This window comes from Sus scrofa, chromosome 7 (genome assembly GCF_054392235.1).
Source record: "Sus scrofa isolate SSC_HxYL_T2T_F1_AM1 chromosome 7, Sscrofa_HxYL_maternal_Yorkshire_Landrace_v2.0, whole genome shotgun sequence".
Classification (NCBI taxonomy): Eukaryota; Metazoa; Chordata; class Mammalia; order Artiodactyla; family Suidae; genus Sus; species Sus scrofa.
The window spans coordinates 96,357,772-96,377,966 of record NC_139389.1 but is presented as its reverse complement, the minus strand read 5'-3'; the positions used below and the strand labels follow the sequence as shown (position 1 = coordinate 96,377,966).

Sequence of the window (20,195 nt, the reverse complement as noted above, 5' to 3'; positions counted from 1 at the left end):
CATGGCTCAGTTGTTAATGAATCCGACTAGGAACCATGATGTTGCAGGTTCAATCCCTGGCCTCCCTCAGTGGGTTGCTGTGAGCTGTGGTGTAGGTCGCAAACGTGGCTCAGATCCCGCGTTACTGTGGCTCTGGTGTAGGCCGGTGGCTACAGCTCCAATTAGACCCCCAGCCTGGGAACCTCCATACGCCGCAGGAGGCAGCCCTAGCAAAGGCAAAAAGACAAAAAAAAAAAAAAAAAAAAAAGTATATGTCAACACCAGTACAGAACATTTAATGAGGAGAACAGCAGAAAAAGAGAAGAGTTGAAATCCACATATTAAATCCTCCCTCCTAAATAAATAAATAAATAAATAAATAAACCCTCCCTCCTGCCATCAGACTGTTGCCAGCAGAGAAAAACCAATGGAACTCGTAGAAAATAAGAATAGAATGTTTGCGCCAAGCTCCCAACATGGTGCATAAGCAAGACCGACATTTTCAAGAACTAGCTTTTGGTTTTGTTTATTTTCTCAATTGCTTTCAGGTTTCAGTTTCACTGATTTTACTCTAAATTTTATTATTTTTTTTCTTTTGTTCCTTTAGGTTTAAATTGTTCTTTTTTTCTAGTTTTCTCAAGTAGAAACTTAGATTACTGACTTAAGATCTTTTTTCTTTTCTAATATGTGCATTTCATGTTACTGGTTCCCTCTTAGTTCTACTTTCACTGTATCCTACAATTTTTTACAAACTGTATTTTCACTTTTGTTTAGTCAGAATACTTTTAAATTTCTATTGAGACTTCTTTGACTAATGTATTATTTAGGAGTTTGTGGCTTAATCTATAAATATTTGGATATTTCCCACCTACGTTGTCTTTACTAATTTCTAGTTTAATTCCATTGTGGTCTGAAAACACCCTTCCTGTGGTTTCTGTTATTTTAATCATTAAGGTATATTTTATGATCCAAGATGTGGTCTATCTTGGTGAATGTTTTATGTGAGTTTGAGAAGAAAGTGTCTTCTGCTCTCTTTAGATGAATATTTTATAAATGTTAATTAGATCAAGTTCAGTGATAGTGCTGTTCATGTCAGCTCTGTCTCACTGGTGTTCTGCCTGATTGACCTGTCAATTACCAAAAGAGAGATATTGAAGTCTCTAACTGTCAAAATGGATTTGTCTATTTCTTTATGTAGTTTTATCAGTTTCTCCTCACATATCTTGACTTTCTGTTGTTAAAATCATATGCATTTACATTGTTACACCTTCCTGCAAAATTCATCCATCATTGATAATATTATTAAATAATTTCTCTTTTCATCCATGATAATTTTCCTTGCTCTGAAGTCATCTTTATTTGATATTAATATAGCTACCTAGCTTTCATTTAATTGTTATCAACATGGTGTAACTTGCTCCATCCTTTTACTTTTAACCAATGTTTGTCTTTACATTTAAAGTGAGTTTCTCATGAAAAGCATATAATTGGGTCTTATATTTTTATTCTTGGATCAATACCCACCATGTCTGTAACTGTTTTCTATTCATTGAATTCGTCCTGTTTTTTTCTCCTCTTTTTCAGTTTTCTTTGGTTTTAACTGAGCATGTTGTATTATTTTAATTTATTTCCTCTTTGAGCACATAAATTGGACTTCTTTTTTAAAAAATTGTAGTTGTCCTAGAGTTTACAATATAGTTAACTAATCTAAGTCCACTATTACATTTCTTTCAGATCTGTTGCTAATAAATTGTGTCAGTTTTGTTTTCCTGATAAAATATTTCTCCTTCATTTTAAGCAATGGTTTTGCTGAATATAGAATTTTAAGCTGGTGAGATTTTTTTTCGATTGAACAGTAAATATTTCCCTCTACTTTCTTATTTACACTTTTTGTTTGTTTGTTTGTTTTTAGGGCCACACCTGCAACATATGGAAGTTCTCAGGCTAGAGGTCAAATCAGAGCTGCAGCTACTGGCCTACACCACAGCCACAACAATGCTGGGATCCGAGCTGCATATTCAACCTACACTGCAGCTTGCAGCAATGTCAGATCCTTAACCAACTGAGCGAAGCCAGGGATCAAAACTGCATCCTCTGGAGTTCCCCTCGAGGCTCCGCAGAGGCAGGTCCAACTAGGAACCATGAGGCTGCGGATTCAGTCCCTAGCCTCACTCAGTGGGTTAAGGATCTGGCATTGCTGTGGGCTGTTATGTAGGTTGCAGATGCGGCTCAGATCTGGCATTGCTGTGGTTGTGACCTGGGCCGGTGGCTATAGCTCCAATTGGACCCCTAGCCTGGGAACCTCATGTGCCGTGGGTGTGGCCCTAAAAAGCAAAAAAAAAAAAAAAAAAAAAAAAAAAAAAAAAAAAAAAAAACCTGCCTCCTCATGGATATTAGCAAGGTTCACTACTGCTGAGCCACAGTGGGAGCTCTTATTTACAAGATTTCTGATGAAAATTCTGTTGTTATTCTTATCTTTATTCCTCTATAAATACAAATTTTTCCTGCCTTCTTTCAAAATATTCTTTAGTTTTCTGAAGCTCGAATATTGATATGCTTAGCTTTTCTTATTTGTTTGTTTGTGGTTTTGGTACTTATCCTGCTTGGTGTTTGAGCGCTTTGTGTCTGTAGTTTGGCATTTGTCATTAATTTTGGAAAGTTCTCAGTCATTACTACTTCAGATATTGCTTCTACTCTGTTCCCTCTTTCTTTTCCTCTGGTATACCAATTAAGCATGTGGTATAACCACAGTTCTTAGCTGCTTTGTTCTCTTTATTTATTTTTCATTTTTCTCTCTGCATCTCTGTTTGGGAACTTCTGTTCACAATGTTCAAATTTACTAATTAATTCCTAGGCCTGCCTTGTCTACTAACAAGCCCATCAAAGATATTATCCATTACCGTTTACACTTTAAATTTTTTTCTGGCATTTCATTTTTATTCTTCCTTAGAATTTTTGTCTTTCTGATTTCATTAATCATCTATTTTTCATATTGTCTACTTTTCCTATTAGAACCTGTATCATATAAAATATAGATTAAAAATTCCCTCTCTGATAATTACAATATTTGTGTCCTGAGTTTAGTTATAAAATTGTCTTTTTGTTGGATTATGAGTGTTTTATTTTGTTTGTTTCTTTGCCTTTTAATGTGCCTTGTAAGTTTTTGTTAAAAGCTGAACATCATGTACTAGGTAGTGGAAACTAAGGTAATTAGTTTCATATCTAGGGCTGGGAATATATGAAGAGGGCCTGGGAAATTTTGTGAGCCAGAATGGAAGGAAGCTTTTAATGGCTAAGCATGAAATAGTATGAATGAACACCAGAGAATTCCAGTCCAGACAAGACAAGTAGACCCACTTCTTCCTGTTTCTCCCTGCTAAGTACAACTATATGCCCTGGAAATAACACAAGAGACAATCAAAGGAGAACTCTAAACAGTGGATAAAGATGATGAGGTGGTTTGCATCTCTAAGATTAGATTAACAATGCAGTGGACATCTTTCATTCCTCCACTCAAAAGAATACACCCAGGTCCATTACTTTCTTACTCTCAGCATAGCAACAAATGGCATCTCAGGTAGTCTCATTCCTCCCAAAGATCCATCTGTAGTCCCCCTGACATCTGGTGAGCTCAATCCTGGAGACCTTCCAGTAAGCAGTCAGGGGAAACATTCTTCTACCTCATGGGCCTGAGATTCCCATTCCCACCTATAAAATACTGAGGTCGGTAGGTAAAATCAATATTAAGACTTCATATACAGCAAGCAGCCCTCTCTGGAAATATATTTGTCCACATGGACCTAAGACTCCCTTCCCTCATCCAGAGACATGAAGGCAAGCCATGAAACAGGCAGGAAGGCCCCAGTTTCAATAATGACCTGGATTAGGGAAGCCACTTTTATCTCTTCCACTGGTGCAGGAATCACCAGCAGGAAACACTGTGAGCCCTAGAAATACCAGATAAACCAAATAGACCAAAATAACACAACAAAGTCTTAAAATTAAATTGGAATCACAGTCCATAAAGTTGGCCAAGACCTATGTGCTAAACCTAAGCAGGGTGACTGCAAGATTAAAAAAAAAAAAAATGGCTAAATGGATCACTGGGAGTTTCCTTCATATTTCAGCAGTTAACAAACCCGACTAGGATTCATGAGGATGGGGGGTTCAATCCCTGGCCTCACTTAGTGGGTTAAGGATCCATCATTTCCATAAGCTGTGACATAGGCTGTAGCTCTGATTCAACCCTTAGTCTGGGAACTTCCATATGCCACAGGTGTGGTTCTAAAAAGCAAATAAGTAAATAAATAAATATAAATAAATAAGTAAAATACAGAGGGTCCTGAGTTTTCTAACATAATGGAAAAGTAAGTGTCCAAGATGCAATAGAAGATGAATCAAAAAAATAAGATGCAAGAAAAAAATAACATGCAAGGAAACCACAACTTGAATGAGAAAAGACAGCTGACACCACACAAAGGTAAATCAGATGTTGGCAAGGATTTTAGAGCAGCCATCATAAAAATGCTTTGACAATCAATTATGAATTATCTTAGAACAAATTAAAAAATAGAAAATCTCATCAAGGAAATAGAAGTTATAAAAAATGAAAAAATAGAACAAAAATACAATAATATAAATAAAAACTTATTGGAAAGCTCAGTAGTTGAGTGGAGATGACAGAGGATGGCATTAGTAAAGTTAAGAATTTTTCACTGAAGTTCATCAAATTTGAGCAAAAGAAAAAATCCACTGGGGAGGGGGGGATGAATAGTGTCTCAGAGACCTGAGATATTATAATGAAACATCTAAAATTCATGTGATTGAAATCCCAGAAGATGAGGAGAAAGAGGGTGGCACTGAAAAAGTCTTCAAAGAAATAACAGCTTAAAATTTCCCAAATTTGGCAAAAGACAAACATACAGATTCAAGAAACTGAGTCTATCCCAAAGTAAAGTAAAAAGAAAAATCTATACCAAGAAACATCATATTAAATTTCTGAAAAAACAAAGGTAAAGGAAAAAAAGTCTTGAAAACCAGCAGAAAGAAATGACACTTTACCTGTATGAAAGAATACAATTCATATGACATCAGATCATTCATCTGAAATCATGGAGGCCAGAAGGAAGTGGCACAGTATTTTTAAAGTGCTGAAAGAAAAAAAAAGAACTGTCAATCATGAATTTTATATCCAGTGAAACTATCCTTCAGAAATAGGTAATACAAACATTATCAGACAAGAGAAAACTAAAAGAATATTTTTGTTAGTAGACCTATCCTTTAAAAATTGGCTAAAATAACTTTTTCAAACAGAAAAAAAAAAAAACATTGAAGGAAAGAATCCTGGAGCATCATAAAGGAAAGAAATGACAAGAGAAAGAAAAGAACATGAGTACGTATAAAATATGATTATTTTCCTTATGAGTTTTATAACATTTTTTATTATTTAAACAAAGATTGTTACACTATCCAATACTCAAAATAAAGATGTTTAAAAGTGGGGAAGGTAAAGGTTGTCAAATGAAAGTGAAGTTTCCACATCATACTTGGAATAGTAAAATATTGGCACCCAGTTGATTGTTACACATGTTTATTGTAATACCCACAGCAACCACTGCAGAACTATACAAAAGATACAGAAAACACTGTAAATGAATCAAGATGGAATTACAAAACAATATCATTCAAGTTACCAAACAGAAGGGAAACGAGAAATAGGAGGAAACAAAAAAAAAAATAAGTTATAAAATGGCAGACCTAAAAGCTAACATATCATTAATTATCTTAAATATAAAGGTCTAAATATACTAATCAAAAGACAGAGTTTATCAAAATGGAATAAGATAAAACCATGACTCAACTTTATGTTTTAATTATGATCAAATAAATCAATTGTAAGTAAATATTTTTGGAGTTAATCAGAGAATTTAAATAAGAACTGTGAATTAAATATTAAATTATTTTTACTTTTGATAGCTAGGCTATGGCACATAATTATGATTTTAGAAGTATTCATATGCGTATTGTATTATGGAAGTTAAAGAATATATCTGATACTAGTAAAATATGCTCCAGAAAAAAAAACTCAGCAGGCACAAAAAAAAAAAAAAAAACCAATTGGCACAATATTGATAAATGCTGAAATTGTAGGATGTTACATATAATTAATTGCTTTTTTCTTTCTAGTTTTGTGCCAGTTTGAAAATTCCCCAATAAAACATTCTTTAAAGTTTATTATAATTGTTGTGTAAGAAAAAAGAGAGAAAAAGTGTACATAAAACAAATGGATAGATTGATGGAGAGAAGCTTAAATGTGAATACATTTTTTAATTAAAGTTATTGCCCTTAAATTTCATAAACATTTAAATAATCACTTTGCTTTATAAAATAACAGATATTATTGAGATACTTCAATTATGGACTTTAAAAATATTGTATATATTTTATATAATATTTGTATAAATATTTATGCAAAAGACACAATATTTTTACTCAATAAAATCTTTTTAAAATTTGATAAAACTCATGTACATTCTCAAAACTTTCCTCTTGTTCACAAATACCACAGAACTTCATCAAGTTCTTTTGATTATTTGAATGAACCAATAAAATTGACCAAACACAGTCTTCCTTTCCTTTCCTGCTAGTTAAGTGTTTTGTGTTTGCTGTGAAAAGGGAGGAGAGGGGTGTTTACATTTCCAATTAATTGCGGATGCAGAATCACACCATCAGAAAGCTGGCAAGCCACCAGGTTATTCACATCATTGGTGCACTGGACACCTCTGGCCTATGGGTGGGGATGGGTGAGAGTCAAACCCCTTCACTCAAGGGCTTTCCTCTTAGTATTTTCTGATATTTGTGAAAGAAGATATTTGTGAAAACCCTCCACCCTTTCTATTGTTGTCTTTATTGTTCCTGACCTCTACATATCCCTCTGATATTATTTCTTATGGTCATAGACCTAGACTACTTGAGATCTAGTAAATTTGTTGTAGGCATGCCTCAAAGCTAAAGTATAGAAACGGAATGACAATCAAGAAAATATCAGTATTTCTTTGCTAAAATACTAACTCCTTTTCCCCTAAATCATTGTCAAGATCTTCAGAAAGGCAAGGTCACTTGGTGGTAGCATTCAGAAAGGGCTCTTATTGTCTTCTGTTGTTTTGGGTGTGAGTAGGTGTGTGTCAGAGTATGATTATTCAAACACATGTGTTGGATCCTAAAACACACTTTTGGCCTTGGCCTTAAACATTTAGCTCTGTCTACTCCACACCCTGACATTAAAACAAACTGTTTTTTGGAATAAAATTCTATTCCCTCGACTCCTAGTTGAACAGGATTTTCAGCTTATGAACTCTATTTATTTGAAACGCTAAAAAAGATTAAGAACAATCAAATCAACCAGGTATTCATTGTTCTAAGCTTCATATGAAACTTTAAAGTCTAAAAAGTGTATGTTGCAGAAGTCAAAGTCATTGAGGTCAGTCTGAGGATGCTATAGCATTGTGAACTGACAATGTTTGCTTGGAGCTCTGTCAACTATGCTACATGGAGAGGGAAGGATGGAAGACAAGCCATCAGCATCATGTCAGTTTAAATTAATTGGTGCCTATAAAGTGCTTTTATGTATTTTCTATTTTATCTTCACCATGATTCTGCATGTAGATGAATAAGATATAGAGGTCTAAGCTTAGCTAGTTATTTCATTGATTCATTCACTTATCAATGCATTTATCATTTACTGTAATCTCATTTTGTGCTATTCACTCTACTTCATGCCTGGACATATTTATTAGAAAAAAAGCATGGCTGTTCCTCCCATGGAATTTATCCACTGGTAGAGAAATAAACAATGTGAAGGAATGTGATGTGGTTTCAGAGAACACATTATATAAAAACATGACTTAGATTCACTAGGTCATTGACAAGGAGATGATGAACCTAAGATCTGAAGGGTGATTAAGAATCAGGCAGGTTGGAATAGGGGAAGAGCTTTCTAGACAGAAGTTCAAGCACATGAAAATCTCTGTAGCTGGAGGGATTATGGCATTTCTAAAAAACTAAAGGGCAGTTTGGCTGAGATCAGAGAACAATTGCGAGAGTGAAGCAAGAGGAGAATGGAGAAATAGGTAAGTTGCAGATCATGCAGGGCCACTTTAAGAATTTTCTCATGATTTTCAGAACAATGGGACATGGCTGTAGAGGTCTCCTGGCTGCCAGATGGACAACGGCTTGGAGGAAAATCCATGATTATTATCGGCTTTTCAAGCAAAAGCAGTTGATAGCTTTAACTGGCTTATTGGCAGTGCAAATGGAGATATCTGGATGGATATCAAGATTGTTTAGGAGACAAAATCAACAGCATTTGGTGATGAATTGAGTTTCAGAGTTGAAGGAAGTTAAAATAACAAAGATGATTTCCAGTTTTCTGGCCTATGCCACTGAATAGATTCAAGTGTCATTGACAAAAATAACACCAGAAGAGAGCTGGGTTGCAGAGGAATTCAAAGCTCGGTTGTAGCTTTGGACATAATAAGATCCATGTGGCATGTAGGCCTCTGAATGGAGACTTTGAATGACTAGTTGACTATGGATGTGAAGTTCAGAGGAGAGACTCTGGATGAAAAACTGACTTCCTTAAATCATCAGTACTTGGATGATATTTGCAGCTAGGGATGCTGATATGATTCTCTCAGAGAGGTCATGAGGAAAGATGGAACCTTGGACACAGCTTTGAAGGAATTCCAATCAGGTCTGCTAACTGCCAAGACTACTGAGAAAGAGAAGCCACAGGATAAAAGGAAATATGGAAAAGCCAACAAGAATGTTTCTAGAAGAAGAATGAACCTGGTCAAATGTTTTAGTTAGGTAAGATAAGAACTGAAAAGGTTCTCTTAGATGTGATGAAATGCTATGGTTCTCAGCCTCTCAACTGGCTTCTCCCATTTGCCTTGTAAGCATTTAGAGACTTTCTTTTTTAAAAGAAAACCTTCCCCTTCCACATCTCCCTTAGAAGACTACTCTATTTCTCTCCCTCTCTCCCTGCAAAAACTTATTGAAAATATTTTTCCCCCTTTTTCTCTCTCAGTCTCCCTTCTTCTTTCTCATCCTTCTTGCCTCTACAACCCTCATGAATAGGATTAAGAAGAAACCAGAGAACCGGCTGGCTCTCCTTCTAGCAAGAAGACAGCTGTCTGTAAACCAAGTAGAGTTTCTTCCCCATCATCCCACCCATATACTTCTCCTGTTTCTAGCTATGCTTTTGCATTTTCTATTATTGTTATGTTTTGCATAGAAATGTTTTAATTTACATATTTAAATTCATAAATATTTAAAACCTGAATTGGCCTTTCAAAACTATGAAAAAATTCAAAAATATTTTAATTATTTTATATATTTATGTTTGACTCCCTGATAATTAAGTTTGATATAAAACATGTGGTAAGAATTTAACTTCATTTGGCTCTCAGTTGCTAAATAGTTAGTTCAGAAATGTGTCCTAAAAGTGTTTCTCACCAATTTGAGATGGGATTTCATTGCTTCTTCTTCATCAATGTTCTTGGAATAAACCATTCAAAGCCCTCTTTTTCACCTCTAGGCTCATAAAGTGGCAAATCAATGAGAATTGAAAAGGAAAATTGTGAAATATTGAAAAAATCAACAATCTTGAACATAACGTTCAGACAAATGAAGCATCGCACTCCTGGTGTTTTATTGTCCTGACAAAAATGATAATAAAAGATGGAAATGGCCTGAAAATGAATTATTCCCTACAGCAATGATGAGAATAAGACATGCATACTTCAATATGCTAATATCCTTATTAACCCTTGGAGGCAGCACTTTCTTTGCAGTAGCTTAATTTTTATTATTTGTTATTTGCCTGCACCCAGTTATATCATGTGGGAGACTCAATATTCTAAAGAGTTTACTAAACTCTTAATTCAGGTCACCTGAAATAATTTCCAAATCACTGGCTTTAGTGACAATATTAGTCAATTCTGGCCTCTTTTTTTAAAAATATATTAAGTTGGAGTTCCCGTCATGGCGCAGTGGTTAACGAATCCGACTAGGAACCATGAGGTTGCGGGTTCGGTCCCTGCCCTTGCTCAGTGGGTTAACGATCCGGCGTTGCCGTGAGCTGTGGTGTAGGTTGCAGACGCGGCTCGGATCCCGCGTTGCTGTGGCTCTGGCGTAGGCCAGTGGCTACAGCTCCGATTAGACCCCTAGCCTGGGAACCTCCATATGCCATGGGAGCGGCCCAAGAAATAGCAACAACAACAACAACAAAAGACAAAAAGACAAAAATAAAAAATAAAAAAAAAATATATTAAGTTACTCAAGGCCAGTCACTTTCTTATCTTCTTTCAATGGGACCTCCATAGCACAAATGTCAATGCTAGGAAAAATTATACTTCCATGATTTATTCATTTTCATCAAGTGTATAGTAATAAGCCTAACCCTATTCTATTCCAGGGGGGTGAAGAGGACAAATTTTTGTGCCATTAAGCCACAGTATAATTTTTGGTGGAAAAAGACAAGTAAACATATGATTGGGTAAATTATGCAAGGGACTGAATTTTGTCTTCCTAGGATATATTTATTGAAAATCTAATCCCATGGTGATGATATTTGGAGGTGGAATGTTTGGGAGGTAATTAGGTGGAAGCCTTATCAATGGGTTTAGTGCCTTTTAAAGAAAAGGCCAGAGAGCCACATTGTAAAAATACAGGAAGAAGACAGCTGCCTATAAACCAAGAAGAGGGTACTCACACACCAAGAACCCATTCGTGCTGGTACTCTGATCTTGGATTTCCAGCCTCCAGAACTGTGAGAAATGACTTCTTGTAGTTCAAGCCACCCACTCTGTGGTAAACTCTTAAAGCATCTTGAGCTAAGAATATTTACATTTTCACTTAGAAACTGCTACAAATATGTGAGTTACTATGTGGACAAAAAGGAAGGAGTCCCTTACTGTGCTTGGATGTCTGGCATATGAATTGGCAATATTTGAGCTGTATCTTGTAGGCAAGCAGGAATTTGGGGGGGGGGTGAATGTGCAGAAGGTACAGAAATGACAGCATAAAGAGAGACATAGGAACCTCACAGAACACCGACCAGTTAAGGATGAGCAATGGTTTATTGTGACTAGAAGAGTCTGATAAGTGCAAAGCAGCCTCTCCTGAAGAAGTGTAGTTGGTACCACATTGGAGGACTTTATGCAGTGAGCTAAAATGTTTAGTCTTTATTTGGAGACCTCTAGGAATGCGAAAGCAAAGGTGAGGCAGCATCAGAACTGTGGTTTGGATCCATCACCCAGAAAGACAGCATGGAGAAGAATATATAAGGGGGGGAATGGAGGAGAGGAATTGCTTTGGGGGCATTTTGCAATAGTACAAGGATGAAGGCTTAAAATCTCTATAGAATGCATATACTTCTCAGAAAATCAATCTCTGAGCCAAACACCTTGACTCTGGCCTGCATTTTTGTACCAACCTCTTAGTTTGTATTCCTGCATCTGTCCTATTTCTACTACAAGCTATTGTTTACAAAAAAAAATATTAAGACTTTTTTTTTTTTCATAAAGAGCAGTTTAGGTTCACAGCAAATTTGAGGAGAAGGTACAGAGATTTCCCATATCCTCCTTGCTTCTCACAAAATAGCCTCCCCAACTCCCAATACCCCTCATCAGAGTGGTACATTTGTTACAGTTGATCAGCCTACACTGGCACATCATAATCACCCAAACCACATAGTTTACTTTAGAGTTGATGCTTGATTGTTTTCCATGCAATGGGTTTGGACAAATGTATAGTGACATGTATCCATCATTATAGTATCATATAGAGTATTTCACTGCCCCAACAATTCTCTGTGCTCTGCTTACTCATCCCTTCCTTGATTCAATGCCTGGCAACCAACTAATCTTTTTATTGTCTTCATAATTTTGCCATATATATGAATGTCATATAGTTGGAATCCTATAGTATGCAGCCTTTTTGAATTGGCTTCTCTCACTTAGTATTATGCATTTAAGATTCTTCCATGTTCTTTCATGGCTTGATAGTTCACAAACATAAAGTGAATTTTGGACTATAATAAAAATCTCTCCTTCTCCCATATGTTTCCTCTACCTAAGCCCTCAGAATTCTGCTATGAATAAGTCCTTTAAGTTAGGACCTACTGATTCTAGGAATATTTTTTATTTTTATTATTTTATTTTATTTTAATTTATTTTTTGTCTTTTTAGGGCATATAGAAGCTCCCAGGCTAGGGGTCGAACCAGAGCTGCAGCCGCTGGCCCATGCCACAGCCACAGCAACGCAGGATCTGAGCCATATCTGTGACCTACACCACAGTTCACAGCAACGGTGAATCCTTAACACACAGAGCGAGGCCAGGGATTGAAACTGCATCCACATGAATACAAGTGAGATTCGTTTCCGCTGAGTCACGATGGGAACTCCTGATTCTATTTTTATTTTTACTTTTTTATAATGATTTTTATTTTTTCCATTATAGCTGGTTTACAGTGTTCTGTCAATTTTCTACTGTATAGCAAGGTGACCCAGTCACACATACATATATACATTCTTTTTCTCACATTATCATGCTCCATCATAGTGACTAGGTATAATTCCCATTGCTCTACAGCAGGATCTCATTGCTTATCCATTCCAAAGGCAGTAGTTTGCATCTTTTAACCCCAAATTCCCAATCCAGCTACTCCTCCCCTTCCCCCTTGGCAACCACAAGTCTGTTCTCCATGTCCATGACTTTCTTTTCTGTGGAAAGGTTCATTTGTGCCATATATTAGATTCCAGATATAAGTGATATCATGTGGTATTTGTCTTTCTCCGATTTTTAAATGTTATGTGTTTGGGAGAAGAGTCAACTCACAATGCCATTGCATCCGCTGCATTTATCCAATCTCCTTTCAGGCTCAATGCTCCGAGCCTCTAAAAGCTCAGGCAACACAGATAGTGAAGTTTGAGCAGAAACTCAAATTAAATTTATCCTCACTCATCATTTTGATCGGTTTGATCATTTTGCCTGTATCTGGACCCATCTAAAAAGCTCTGTGTAAAAATTAAAATTTAGTTTTAAAAAAAAATATGAATAAGCATTTTCCTGCAGAATTGTATTTTAGAATTTCTGGCTTGCTATTTCCAATTTCTTTTGGAGGAAAAAATGAAGAAAATATTATTGAATACCAGGAGTAATGTACAAAAAATAAATAGAAATATATGCTACACAGCTATATATTTATTTTTATTTGCGTCTATATTGTCTTAAAACTCACTTTTCAGTACAATTCAGTAAATGCCTGCTCTGAAAAGGGATACACACAGTAAAGGATTTGGCATCCTCTTTCTCATGAGTAACAAACACAGTTAATTGAGGCAAGGAAGATGTGAAAGTGCTTTTGAAAAAAATACAAAAAAAAAAAAAATGAAATGGGAGAACCAGGAGACCAAGAGCCATATATAGTATGTGATAATAGGCTAAATGAGTGTGTGGACAGGGTGCTAGAGCTTAAAGGGAAGGAAGGTCTTTTTCATTTCACGATAGTGAAACATTTCCTGCTTCATCATAACTTTGAGACCTCATGAAAAAAAAATTAAATCCTCTCAGCTTTGGTTTCCTCATCTGTTAAACTGAAATATAAAATGTAAATAAAATTATATTTAATACTACATTATATTATTTTTAAATATGTAATGCCTATGTTATATGATTAGTTATCTCAGAACCTTTTATTGCTTCACTGTCCTCATTCCACGTTGGTTCAGTCATGCTCAGGACCCTCAGCCATACCACCCACACACCCATCTTTGGACTTTCCTGCTTCTTTAAACTTGAGATATCAGTATATTCCCCTTGTTACTCTCTGAGGTCTTTGCTGCCGTTATCTCTATGCCACCTTCTGTTGTTGGAAGGCTTAAATAGGCTCTCCTTGCCCTGGCGTGGCTTTCAGACCCATGGCTGGGTACTGAGCTGAGCCTTCCAAATGGAGGAGACCACTATGATCTCTAGGGCTCGTGTTTACGTGGGAAGGGCGCTGGCAGAAACCAGCTTAGGCTCCCATAGACAAGGACACACTGTATCTTATTCACATAAACCGATAGTCGTTTCAAATAAAAATCTTTGACTCTTCATGTACAAGGGTACACGCAAGGTGTCATGATAGATGAGTTTAACCAGTTAGCTTTTAATATTACCTTACACCAGAGTTTCCCAACTTTGACAGTATTACTATTAACATTTTGGGCAGAATATTTCTTTTTTTATGAAGGAGCTGTCCTGAGCATTATATGATATTTGTCGTATCTCCCGTCTCTTCTCACTGCATGCCAGTAGCCTCCTCCCATTGTGACAACAAAAATTTCACAGATACTGCCACATGTTCCCTGTAGAGGCAAAATCACCGTTGGTGGAGAATCACTGTCTTAAACATTTATACTTGTGTACCATGTTGCTGTTATTTGTAATCCTAACCTTGAGAACAAGTAAGAAATCCCAACATCTTATCTGTGGCGCCACAGAAAAAAGTGCTTGCAAGTTTCCATTATGCTTCTAATCAGGATTCCAGAATGCACAGTGAAATAAAAACTCATCGGTTTTTTTTTTTTGTTTTACTGCTATGCTTTAGGATAAAAGCAAAGTGATCTGGGTGTGCACGAGTGAGATAGAAAGATGTATTTTCATTAACACAATTAGAATGGAGAGAAATAGCGTGCAATTAGGTTGAAGAATGCCTTGTTTAACATGCACTTGGCATAACATAGCCAGGAGGTTGCAAATTATGGAATACAGATTTTCATTATCAAGTCTGCATAATTTATTCCTCGTACTTAAAGACCTGGATTTGTGGGTGGGTGGGAAGTATGTAAATTGTTTGGTGCTGTAAGTCAGGCTTAATATTTTCTACCTCAGTTTTTATTGCTATTTCTTTCATTTAAGCACATCTGCAACATTTGCATTTTTTTCAATTGCTCTTTTTTTTCTAGTATGTTACATTATGGTCTCTGCCATGGGCTATCAACAGCATATGGAAAATAATGTCCTAGGCCTTGTAAGGTTTGAGAGAGTAGAGAAGGGACATCTGACAGTCTCTAGCCTGGGCACACCCAGCGTGATGACTGGGTACACCATGGAATCTCTCATTAGCTGGAAGGGGGGGGGCGGTGAGTGGTTGCTGTTCATTTTCTTGTTCTTACCTGACTCTCTGACTTTTTAAAAAATAATTCATTGTGTGACCATTTTAAAGTGTTTTTTAAATTCAGTTCACCATTTACCTTGTTTTGTACAACATATTCCATCTGGTCTTTATTTTTGCTAGCAATCTATCTGTCTTAGTGCAGATCCTAGTTTACCACTTAGTAGCTGGAAAATTTAACTTCTGATCAGGCTGATGATGGAAAGATATAAAACTGGTGAGGCACGAGCTGATGGCAACAAAACCTGGGAGCAGATACTGGCGATTCCTGCTGTGTGGTGCATTAAGCTATGAGTCATTGGATCATGGGAAAACATAGAGGGGAAGGGGCCAATGGGGATCAAGAGGGTCAAGAGGGAGGTGACCCAGAGTGGGGCCTAGAGCAGCGAAAGTACAGGAGAAAGTTAACTTGTAGATTTACCACTGGCATCGAACATGGCCATATTTTGATGCCTTAACAGCAATAAACTGTGTGTACCAAGCCTGATTAAGATTCATTTGCCTAATACAAAATGGAATCAAAATAATCTTAATTGGATAGAGTTATTGTGGCACTGAACTGAGGTTTGCAGTTAATGCACATAACACAGGGTCTAATATTGTATATGCACTTAATAAATATTACTTTTACCCTTATGTTTTTGCCTGTTCTCCATCTCTTTATGCTTTCTTGTTAACTATTCTACCCAAATTTCTATTTCCTTCTTGTGGTCCTATTTCTCCATTCTTTCACTGTTGTTTAGAATCATCTCATGCCCTTGATTTTATTTCTGTTCTTTTACATTTTCCAATTACATTTCTCTTAGTCTGTTCATATTGTATCCTGCATTTCACCCATATATATAAGACTAATAAAATGGGGATATAAGACACAAGGCAATATTTTAAACAATGAAGCTCCCCAAGTGAAAAAGGAATGGAGTGGGATATTTCATTAAATAGGACCCAGACTTTCTGCTGAGTTCTGGGTCCATGGAAAACCCATGTATCTGAATGGAGGAATTCTATATGTGAAGGAAGGGGACCCAAGAAAGGATATTTGTGGTTTTGTGTTGGGACCAGAGGTTGAGCTGTGGGCAAAAAACATAGCATGTTCCCTGACTCGAGTCAGAGCCCTGCATAGAGAAAGTGCCAAGCATGGAAGCCAAGAAATTAATTTCTGCAAAGGACTCTGTGACACTCAGAGACAAGAAGCGAAAGACCAAGTTCATGTGACAATGGGCAACTGAATATAAGCTGAGGATAGGATCCTTGGTGATGGCACAAAGGAGTGTAGTGCCACATTGGAGGCTCTCACACCTATGAGACCACCAGGAGAAGGTACTTTGGGCAAAGCAGAGAACTTCTCATGGAGAGGTGCTCTCTACAAGTGTTTTGTAGGAGTAATCATGTATGGAGAGGCCAGATTAGAAGAACCTATGAGGACTGGTTGTTAGACTCCCAAAGGCATCCAAGGGACCTATGGGTTTGCAGTGAGTAGGGAGTTGAGATGGGTGATTCAGATGCAGAGGGACCATTGGATCTAGCTTTTGTCTTTTTAGCAAAGTGACCTCAGTTATATCTATGAGTGGGTTACCTCATTTATATCTATGAGTGAGTTACAGAGGCAGATGCAGAAGAGAAAATTATGCCAATTCCTAACCTCTCCACTTCACTCCCCAGAAATCAGAATTCATTATGTCAGGGAGAGGCCTGAGAATCTTCATTTTAAACAAGCACTGGCCCCACTCCTATATCCACAGAATATACACAGTGGTTCCATGGACCACACATGATGAACCCTGGATCAGACTAATGTGAAATGCATCCAAGAGAGAAATCACTACTTTTTTTTTTTTTTTTTTTACTTATTTAGTCATTATGTTCCAGTTTCATTAAGAAATAATTGATATACATTGAAAAATCACTATTCTGAGAAAGCTTGGAAGTAAAAATATTAGGTGACAGAAAAGGGATGGGATAGAAGAGGAACTTAAAATTGATTGAACTCCAAATATAAGCCAGCTAGCAGTTATTGGAAGATTTAATCGTCTAAAGTTTTTTGTTTACCCATAAGTTTTGAACTTTCCTTGACTTTGACTGGGTTTTTGGTAAACTGATGATATGGATGTTGATGATATTTTTGAGCATAAATAAAAAGTTAAACTACCATATCTTCCAGTATTTCCACTTCTGAGTATTTATCTGAAGGAAATGAAAATATTAACTTGAAAAGATATCTGTACCCCCATGTTTATTGTAGCATTTTTCACAATAGCCAAAATATGGAAACAGCCTAAATGTCCATGGATGGATAGATGGATGGATAAAGAAATGTGGTATATATATGCAGTGGAATATTATTCAGCAAGAAAGAGGAAGAAAATCCTGAATTGGGACAACATGTGTGGACCTTAAGGGCATTACATTAAATGAAGTAAGTTGAAGAAAGACAAATGCTATATGATCTCACTAATATGTGAAATTACAAAAATAACAACAACAAAAGGAACTCACAGATTCAGGGAATAGATTGGTGGTTGCCAGGATCAAAGGGAAGCAGTGGGCAAAATGGTTGAACTGGTCAAAAGATATAAACTCCTAGTCACAAAATAAGTAAGTCATGGAAATGTAATATTCAGCATTATTAATAATTTAGTTAGCAATATTGAGCTGTATATTTGAAAGTTGCTAAGAGAGGAAATCTTAAAAATCTCCATCACAAGAAAAAAAAGTGTAACTGTGTCATGATGGATGTTAATTAGATTTATTGTGTACACAAATATCAAATCATTATGTTGTAACCTGAAACTAGCAATGCTATGTGTCAATTATAACCACCTGAATATATGTAGGTTGCTAAAATCTCTCTGTTATCCTCCTCCTTTCTACAAAAAGAGAAATTGCCACTCACTGTATCTGTGTCTTCTGACATCGGTCTTTGGCTCTTAGGAAGATGAGGTAAGTTCATGGTCCAGAGCCATTTCCATGGAGTAGTAGAGAAAACACTCCACTGGGCCTGAAGTGTTACAATCTGAATCCAAGACTCAGCTCTGCCACTTGCTAAGTAGGACCTTGAATGAACCACTTCTCTGCACTTAAGTTCCTTGCCAAGAAAAAATAAGGGAAGTGTCCTTAGGTATATCCTGCTGCTTCCAGATCTAACATCCCACACTGCTAAGTCATTCCTTCATTGCCTTTAAGGGCTGTTGAAAATGATCAGCAATCAAAATGCTTAGTCCCAACCTCAATTTTAAGAAGAAAACCATTCCTGCATTTCTGTAGGCCTGACCCATTTCAGGGCAGAGTGGAGAAGGAGACAGAGGAAGTAGGGGGAGGGGGGAGGGAGGGAGGGAGGCCATCTCTCCCAGCTGCTCTTATGAGGAAATAATTACTTAATGGCTGGGCAATTTAGAAAGCAGCTGCTGGTGGTGTAGGGACACAGCTGTTCTAAAAAGAAAAAAGAACTGGACTTTTTCTTTTCTATATCCCACAGTAGACAGATTAGTAATGTAGTTTTAAAATAAATGATTTAACTCCTGGTGAAGAATGTTCTTTCAAGTCCCTTGATTAGCAAGGGTCTGAAGGGTTGATAAAATTTCAAAGCTCAGATTTTAGGAATAAATCTTAAAAGCATGAAAATCTGACATAGAAACTCATAGGAAATGACATGGCTATAATGGGCAGTCATTATTTTTACACCCTGAGTTAAATAAAATCAAAGTGATAACATGTCAGAGCAACTTCCCCTTTGTTCCTGGACCACTAGGTTTAGAACAGAAGAAGATGCCATTCTCTGAAGACGTTGGCTAGGCAAGCAAGGAGTCTAGTCAGTGCAGGAGAAGGTGATGATGCAGTGAGAAAATGATGCTTGCTCACTCAGTGTCTGTGAGCAGGTACCCAGATGTAGGGCTTTGCCCGTATTTTCTCACATGATCCTCAAAGTCATTCAAGAAGGTTTCATGTGTCTTCACCATCCAGATGACAAAACTGAAGCCTAGTTGACTTACTTGCCTAGGCTCACCCATTATTGATGTCTGGAATCATGTTGAGAAGTTACAATAAGGGTTCAGGGATTTCACGTTAGTCTTGTTGGACCAAGAATTGCCACTGTGTGATCTGGGACAAGTGACTTGCCCTTTGGTGCTTTAGTTTCCTCTTAGTACAGTGCCCAGTAGACTAGGAATTAAAGTCAATGACCGTGATGATTATTAATTCCTATGTGACTTCAAAACTTGCTTTTTGTACTGTATTTTTCTATGCTGAGAGTAACACAGGTTTGCAAAAAAAAAATTTTTTTTAAATCAAATAAATACGTTCAGCAATGAGAAATCCACTTTATACTGAAAAACAGAATGATTAGCTTTCCTAACACTACATTTATATTAAGAAAGAAACATAAATGGAAAGAAATGTAATTCTGACTCCTTTCAAAGGATGGTCATTGAACAGCCCGCCTTTCTACTCTGAGAATTAACTTGTGTGTTGTCAATGGTCCAAGTGAGACCTGGGCAGTATCTTGCATTCTGAGAAGTTGCAGGAGTCCATCTTTCAATAAACCGCCCCCCTGGAAGGAAGGAAATAATCACCTAATCTCATCATCTCCAGATTGAACAAGATCTGCTGTAGTACAAATCTGCTTAGCCAAGGAGCAGCTCTCAGGGCCTGCCTTCCTCCAGCTGTCTAAATATTTCTTACTTCCAAAACCTGTCTTATTCCTACTTCCTCCACAAATTCTGCCCCAAGACCTTAAGGCCACACTGACCTTTTTCTCCTTTCCAGAATCCCCAAGTCCATTGCATTCGTGTCATACATTTGGGAACTTGTTTCAATTATTTCATAATATTTCCTAATTCATTTTAAACCAACATTTGTTCCTTGAGATTGAGGACCATATTAGAAATAATTTTTGGTCCCTGCAGAGTTCAGTATTACAAAGGAAGGATAACAAGAAAGAATACACACTTAGTTTTTAAAGTCTAGGGTTAATATGTCCATAGCTGGAATTACTTCTCC

General features: G+C 36.8%; 1 protein-coding gene across 7 annotated transcripts in view; it reads left to right on the top strand.

The window, feature by feature from the left end:
• Nucleotides 1–20,195, top strand: part of LOC106504493 (uncharacterized) — a 759,489-nt gene that overhangs the window by 537,183 nt on the left and 202,111 nt on the right. Inside the window, exon 3 of one of the 7 annotated variants that reach the window (XR_014809323.1) lies at nt 17,458–17,616. The exons of 5 other annotated variants lie outside the window; for them this stretch is intronic. The gene's annotated coding sequence lies outside the window, so the exon portion shown is untranslated. Of the gene's footprint in view, nt 1–8,160; nt 8,848–17,457; nt 17,617–20,195 lie in introns of those variants that run through there. One more of the 7 variants, XR_014809317.1, reaches the window with a different exon arrangement.